Below are 8,173 nucleotides of genomic sequence, written 5' to 3'. Positions count from 1 at the left end.
TGAGATTTGATGGTTGTGGAACCAGCTGCCTGATGGCTCTTTTTAACTTTGTCCCACAAATGCTCAATTGGATTGAGATCGGGGGATTGTGGGGGCCACCTAAGCAAGGTAAAGTCTCCCTCATGTTCTTGAAACCACTCCTGCACAATACGAGCACCGTGGCATGGCGCATTGTCTTGTTGGAAGAAGCCATCTCCATTGGGATACACCATCAACATGATAGGATGAACTTGATCAGCAACGATACTTAGGTATGTTGTGCTATTCAGACGTTGTTCCACATGAATTAAAAGGCCCAAATCATGCCAGGAAAACATGCCCCAAACCATAACACTGCCCCCACCAGCTCATTCATGTGGGGTGCATGCTTTCATGCTGTTTCCGCGAAATTCTCACTCTGCCATCTGCATGATGCAACTGGAAACGTGATTCATCGGACCACATGACTTTTTTTCAGTGCTCGACTGTCCAATCCTTGTGTTCCTGTGCGAATTGGAGACGTTTTATCTTGGTAACTGCAGACAGCAAAGGTGTTCGAACAGGCCTTCGGCTTCCATATCCCATACGACGCAGTGTACGGCTAATGTGCCTACAAACGTCAGGTGGTCATAATAATCTGGCCACTCAGTGTATAGAGATGACATGTTTTTGTTTTGGGTGGTGTTTTTTGTTAGTTTGTTTGCTTTGCTGCAAAAAGCTTTATTGTTTCATTTGGTCCAATGCATGGGAGAGGGCTTCAGGGTGCTTCAAAGATTGCCTTGCAGTTTCAGGGAGAAGCCCGGGTAAAAGCCAGACACCAGGGGAAGGCAGAGGGCTCCTAGTCGTGCTTCAGGGTGAGCCTTTCGAAGAGATACTCGCCCAGCCCAGCCTGGGGGCCGGCAGCCTGCGGAGGTGAGTCAGGTGTCGCCCATCTTCTTGATGAATTTCACCTCCTCACCCAGGAAGCGGTCCTGCAGGAAGTCACGGAGCTGAGGGTCTGCGTGGGTAGAACCCAGGGCCTGCAGATCCACAGGGCCTGGGTCAGGCTCCTCTCCAAGGCCAGGGCGGCTTCCATGGCGTCCTGAGTTTTGCCCACTCATCTTGGAAGGCTTCAGCACGTCCTGAAAAAGAGTGCGGCCACTGCGCTGGTTTGGCAACTTTAATAGACGCTCAGCACCCTCACGCTTCTTCTCCGCCAACTCACAGAAGAAGTGGCCCACGCCCTCCAGAGCCACATCGTCACGTTCAAAATAGAAGCCGAGAGAGGTAGGTGTGGGAGGCCCGCAGGTGCAGGCTGGCCAGGCGGTTGGCCGCAGCCTCCTCCTCGGTGGAATAATTCTGACGAATTTGGGAGCTCATGGCTGTTGGGCAATAAGGAGTTAAGGTAGAAAAAACCCAGTGTGTTGGCTGGTCCCGGAGGGGGTTCTGATGGTGGTGACTGGATAAGACATAGAGTAGTCGGAGGCTGCAAGAAGGGGCGTCCCTGGGTATGTTTCATCCAAACACTGTTGAAGCAAGAGACAGATCTGGGACCGCTGAGGGCACTGCCCACATGTTTTTGTTTTTTTTTTTCCAATTTTTTTTATTAAGGTATTATATGTGTACATATCTTGCCATCATGTTTTGTTTTTTAAAAATCTTTATTGTTGAAAGTATTATAGCCCTAATCCGTTTGGCTCAGTGGATAGAGTGTCTGGACCCCAGACTGAAGGGTTCTGGGTTTGATTCTGGTCAAGGGACTACACCTCGGTTGCAGGTTCGATGCTGGCCCTGATTGGGGCATAGGCAGGAGGCAACCAATAGATGTGTCTCTCTCACATCAATGTTTCTCTGTCTCTCCCCCTCCCTTCTACTCTCTCTAAAAATCAATGGAAAATATCCTCGGGTGAGGATTCACACACACACACACACACACACACACACACACAAGCAAGTATTACAGGTGTCCCTCTTTGCCCCCATTGACCCCTTCTAGCCAGCACCTGCCCTTAATCACGTTTTAAAAGTAAATATGGCTAGTTGACTTCCTTCCACATTAGCTACTCCCAATTCATTCCCAGCATTCCTCTCACTCTCTTCCTCTAAATCCAGATTTTTGTTGGTTATGTTACCATTTTTAGCTTACTAATAGTTATAGTATGCATTTACACTTACAGTGTATTCTATCTGCTACCCTCATTTCCTTAATTATTTAGATTGATATTTAAATATTTTCGATGATAACCAACAATTTTTCTTTTCTTTTTTTCTATCACTATTTTCCCCCTATACCCTCTTCCACCTCCAACCACCACCCCAGAAATCACCACACTGCTGTTTGTATCCAAAAGTTCTCCCCCCCCCTTTTTTTTCTCAAATCAACAAATTTTTTTGACTCATCTAGGTTAGCTAGATTTTTATCTTCGAACTAGAGGCCCGGTGCATGGATTTGTGCACCGGTGGGGTCCCTCAGGCTGGCCTGCAGAGATCGGGCTGAAACCAGCTCTTCAACATCCCCCAAGGGGTCCCGGATTGCAAGAGGGTTCAGGCCAGGCTGCACCCTCTGAGATTCACCCCCTTCCCTCTGAGATTCATCAGTCTGTTCCATGTTTCCATGCCTGTGGTTTCCACTCCTGCCTTGAGCATGGTCAATGCGCGTCATAGCTTCCAGTCGGCCAGTCGCTTAGGCTTTTATAAATATAAATAGCATTTTAAAGAAAGGATCATGCCCTTTCCATTCTACCTAGAGGAGTCCATTCTGTTTTATCTTTAGATCCTACAATAATATAATGAAAAACTTTAAAAAAAAAATAATTAGCCCTACCAGGTTTGGCTCAGTGGATAGAGCATCCACCTGAGGACCAGGTTCGATTCTGGTCAAGGGCACATGCCAGGGTTACTGGCTTGATCCTCAGCAGGGGGCTTGCAGGAGGCAGCTGATCGATGAATCTCTCTCATCATTGATGTTTCTCTCTCTCTCCCTTTCCCTTCCTCTCTGAAACCAATAAAAATATATTAAAAAAAAAATTTAAGCCCTACCTGGTTTGGCTCAGTGGATAGAGCGTAGACCTGCAGACTGAAGGGTCCCAGGTTCGATTCCAGTCAAGGGCACATGCCCAAGTTGCAGGCTCAATCCCCAGCAGAGGGCATTCAGGAGGCAGCTGATCAATGATTCTTTCTCATCATTGATGTTTCTATCTCTCTCTCTCTCTCTCTCTCTTTCTCTTCCTCTCTGAAATCAATAAAAAATATATTTAATTTTTTTTTAAGTTTTACTTATGGCAGAATAGCTATCCTATCTAATAAAAAGGGAATATGCTAATTGACACTCACACTGTCACAAAATGGCGGCACCCACAACCAATAAGGAGAGAATATGCTAATTGACTGCCACGCTCTCAAAGATGGCAGCACCCACAGCCACAAGATGGCAGTGCCCAGTCTCCTTAGTCCCGCCAGGCCTGGCCACTCCCAGTCCCCTTAGCCCCCCAGCCGCCCAGGGCCTGCCCGAAGCACAGGTAACCAGGAACAGCCGAGGCTTGCGCTGCCGGCAGTGGCAGCAGCAGAGTTGTGATGGGGGCATCACCTTCCCTGGTTGCCTCCTGCCCCTGAGGGCTCCTAGACTGTGAGAGGGGACAAGCAGGGCTGAGGGACGCCCCCTCCAGCGCATGAATTTTCATGCACCAGGCCTCTGGTATATATATAGAAGCCTAATATGCAAAGTATCGCCTCGGCAGTTCGACTGACCGGGAGTTCGATCACTCGCTATGATGTGCGCTAACCACCAGGGGTCGGCGCGGAATGAAGGAAGTTCCGGCCGGCACTGGGCCTCTAGTTCATATATAATTTCCCATCTTATAAAGGGAAACTTTTATGACGTCCAGAGCCTTTGCTGCAGGAACCCACTCAGAGCATCAATCGTGGTTCCCAAATGAAATGCAAAAAGAAATGTGATGTTATCTACATGACCAATTTGAAGCGCCTCAGGGAGAAATTCAACGTGGATTACCAGTAGAAACTCAGCTACTGTTGACCTCAGATCCTCCGGGAACACTGGCCAAAGAGCCCTATGGACGTTCTGCAGCCACCTGAAGCCACGCCCATTGCTGAGCATTTTACCTCTGGGGTCTTACACTCATGAGATCCACACAGTTTTGGGGGAGCTTTGCTTTTTGTGATTGTGATCTCGGGGCTGACCATCACCCTCTCACAGTGGCATTTTCAGTTCTCTTTATGTGGATATTGCCATATCATGTGGCAACAAAAGAATTGACTCAGTGCCTTGTAGTGGGTGCTTGCCCAGGAAACCCTCTACACGGTGGGACTAACGTCCCCAGGGCCCACAGGAAGCTGTGCTTGTCGTTGGGGCTGCTCACAAATGTTCCAGTTCTCCTCCCTCCAGGCGCGTGAGGAGTTCTGTTTTCTGCCTCCTTTGAAGTTAGGCATTTGATTAATTAACTAATTAAACATTAAATGGATGTTTAGTTTATTGAGGACCCACCATACTGTCTTCCATAGTATCTGCACCATTTTACAGTCCCATCAATACAATGTGAGCAGAACTGCCATGTGTCTCTTCCTGGAAGAAGCTAAAAAACCAGTGAGCATGGCACCAAGTCCTCCTTCCCCATTCTTCTGTGATTAGACGGCGATCACGGAAGCGCGTATTGGGCTTCTTCCCTCCACCTCCCTGAGGAGCAGACCTCCCTCCACTGACCAGCAGGAGACGTGCAGCACGAGCAAGCAGCAGGCCTTTGCTGTTACAAGGCACCTAAAACGTGGTTGTTATGTGTTACTGCCGGAGAACCTCGCCTACCCTGCTGACACGGACGCTATAAACTACAAAGACCCAGAAAGACGGAGAAGGAAGACCAGCCACTGGTAAAAAGGAGCTGCAGGATCAGTGGGCTGCTCCAGCTCCGGAATTCAGTGCTGTGCTCATTCCAAGGTTGCAGATAGGTCTGAGAGCAGGCAGGTGCCCTCCATTCCTTTCAGCAACTCCTCACCAGAGCCTGTTTCTGAAACTGCTCTGCAGTCCCATAGCCCAGGACCTCGCATAGGAAGCCGCCACTAACCAGTGGCCTTAAGCCATCCTTCCAGAGATTCTTAAACAAAATGCATTTAAAAGGTTGACAGAAAACAAACATCATTTTTTGTTATTGTTAATCCTCACCTGAAGATATTTTTTCCTTTGATTTCTAGAAAGAATGGAAGGGAGGGGAAGAGACAGAGAAAAATCGATGTGAGAGAGACACATTGATTGGTTGCCTCCCGCATGCGCCTGGGCGGGGGGGGGGGGGGGGGGGCGGGGGGCTGGGACACCTGCAACCCAGTTACGAGCCCTTGATGGGAAATTGAACCCTCAACCCTTCAGTCCTCAGGCCAATGCTCTAACCACTGAGCAACTGGCCAGGACCAAAAATCATTTTTATACAAAAGTAAAGGGGCTCATGGGTGCTGTATTCCCTGAGTTCACTTATGTCTGAGAAGGTCTGAATATGGTCTTTTAAATTTAAAAATATATATTTTTATTGATTTCAGAGAGGAAGGGAGAGGGAGAGAAACATTATGATGAGAGAATCATTGATCAGCTGCTTCCTGCATGCCCCACAGCCCTCAACCCAGGCATATACCTGGCCAGGAATAGAACGGTGACCCCCTGGTTCAGAGTTTGACACTCAACCACTGAGCCATGTTGGCTGAGCTGGTCTTTTTTAAAAATCATTTTTTATTTTCCAATTACAGATTACATACAATATTATATTAATTTCAGAGCACACCCCAGTGAGCAGACATTATATAATTTACTGTGATCATCTCAATAAATCTCGTACCCATCTCATACCATGACACCATACATAGTTATTAGAATATTATTGACTATATTTCCTATGCTGTACTTTACATCCCCATGACCATTCTGTAACTACCATTCTACACTTCTTAATCCCTTCACCTTTTTTACCCAACTCCCTACTCCCCTATCATCTTTATATTTTAACTAGAAGCCCGTTGCACGAAGTTTCGTGCAATAGACCCTCCTTCACCTGGCTGCGGGCACCAATTTTCCGCCAGCAGCAGTTTTCCTCTGGCCACCCGCCGATCAGAGCGCCTCCCGCCAGCGCGATCGGCCACCCCAAGAGGAACTCCAATCTGGAGGTGCTCCGATCGGCAGGTGGCCAGAGGAAAACTGCTGCTGGCGGAAAACTGGTGCTGGCAGCCAAGCAATCGGCCACCCCGAGTTCCGCCACCGGCACCTTCCGCCTCGGTCCTCCTGCAGTGCAGGCCATTGGGGCCGGTGGGAGGAACGGGAGGCAGGGACTCGTGAGTCCCCGCCCCCCGCTCCTCCTGTCAGCCCAATTGGCCACCCCAAGTCCCGCCCCCAGCCTGCTGCCGGCCCAATCGTGGGCGTAGCGGAGTGATGGTTATTTGCATACTTCCCTTTTATTAGGTAGGATGTCAACATGGCTACATTATAGTATTTTCAACTCATGTTTTCAGCATATAAATAATACCTGCTTATGGTAAAGATCTCAAACTGTAAAGTAGATTATAAAGTGAAAAGTAAAATATTTTTATTGATTTCAAAGAAGGGAGAGGGAGAGAGAGATAGAAACATCAATGATGAGAGAGAACCATTGATTGGCTGCCTCCTGCATGCCCCCCACTGGGGATCGAGCCCGCAACCCGAGCATGTGCCCTTGACTGGAATCCAACCCGGGACCCTCCAGTCCCCAGGCTAATGCTCTATCCTCTGAGCCAAACCAGCCAGGGCATTTCTTATATCTTTATATGCAATCTCACTCTGTCATTTCCCCTTACCCACCCAGTTGCTAGACTTCAGGATTTCAAATTAAAGTAAAAATCCATTTTTGCATGATAAATTTGTTGTTGTGCCAAAGCAAACATACACATGGGCTGGATTTAACCAGTTTGCGGGTGTCCCAGTAGTTATGAAGACGGACTCTGGAGTCTTGGGTTTGAATCCTGACTCTACAACTCATCCATTCTAAGCCCCAGTTTTCTCATCTATAAAATGGAATTCTAGCTCATAGCATTCTTATGAGGATCAAATGAGATGCTGAACGCACTTAACATGTGAGCTGGACTTCTCATGAAACTTATACTCTAGTACCGTGGTCGGCAAACTGCGGCTCGCGAGCCACATGCGGCTCTTTGGCCCCTTGAGTGTGGCTCTTCCACAAAATACCACGGCCTGGGCGAGTCCATTTTGAAGATGTGTCATTAGAAGAAGTTTAAGTTTAAAAAATTTGGCTCTCAAAAGAAATTTCAATCGTTGTACTGTTGATATTTGGCTCTGTTGACTAATGAGTTTGCCGACCACTGCTCTAGTCAATAAGTGAATCTCAAATGAGAATTACAGGAAGGCTTCATTGGGACGGTGGCATTTAAACAGAGACCTGAAAGGGTGAGTAATTAATCGGGTGGAGAAATGGAACAGGAGGAGGGGAAGGGCATAACAGGCAGAGGGAACAGTTCCCAAGCTTTCCTCAAGTAATCGTGCAAGCCGAAGCTAAAACAATGAGGACACAATCCTTCCACAGCCAAGGATTTCCTGACTGATAAACGTGAGCTAGAAGGAGCCTCTCAGTTCAGTCCCTGCAAACTTAGGATTTCACACCTTACGGGCCAGCGGTTAACTTTCTCTGACAGAGAAACCAGACCCATCAAGTCTTTCGCAGGACACTTTTCCAGGTAGAAAAGGCAGGTAAGAAGGCACTGAGGTGGAAAGCAGTTCCGTTTGCTTTGGCAGCTGAGGTTAGGAGGATCCCTCCAAAGCAGGCTGGAGAGGAGGCTGGGCAGTATGCAGCACCTACCACCTCGGATTGCAGTAGGACCTCAGTCAAGTGGAGAATGGGCGCCCCCTAGGAGCAGTGCTCGGTAGTGGACGCTGGAGGACCAGACTGAGGAGGGTGTGAGGGAACAGAATGAAGTTCAATTGGAATAGCCTGCCCACCAGGAGCGAACTTCTAGCATAATGGATTCCTGGGATCCCAGAACAACTGGGCGAAAACGGAGCTTGAAAAAGGGACTACCAATACGTGCCCCATGTCAGGCCCTGAGCTGGGAACTTTCGTGACCATTGTCTTTACACTCCTAACTCTGCTTGGAGGGAGGCATCATTATCCCCATTTTTCAGATGTGAAAACCGAGATTTGGTGACTTCCGAAGGAGCGGCGGGGATTTTGCATGA

General features: G+C 48.2%; 1 pseudogene across 1 annotated transcript; it reads right to left on the bottom strand.

The window, feature by feature from the left end:
• Window positions 1-817: 817 nt before the first annotated feature.
• Window positions 818-1,338, bottom strand: LOC307105802 (ferritin light chain-like; annotated as a pseudogene). The gene has a single exon. The product of its transcript is annotated as a ferritin light chain-like (transcript).
• Window positions 1,339-8,173: the final 6,835 nt, after the last annotated feature.

This window comes from Cnephaeus nilssonii (assembly GCF_951640355.1).
Source record: "Cnephaeus nilssonii genome assembly, chromosome: 2".
Lineage (NCBI taxonomy): Eukaryota > Metazoa > Chordata > Mammalia > Chiroptera > Vespertilionidae > Cnephaeus > Cnephaeus nilssonii.
Note: the sequence above shows the minus strand (reverse complement) of the source record. Positions and strands in the feature narration are given on the sequence as shown.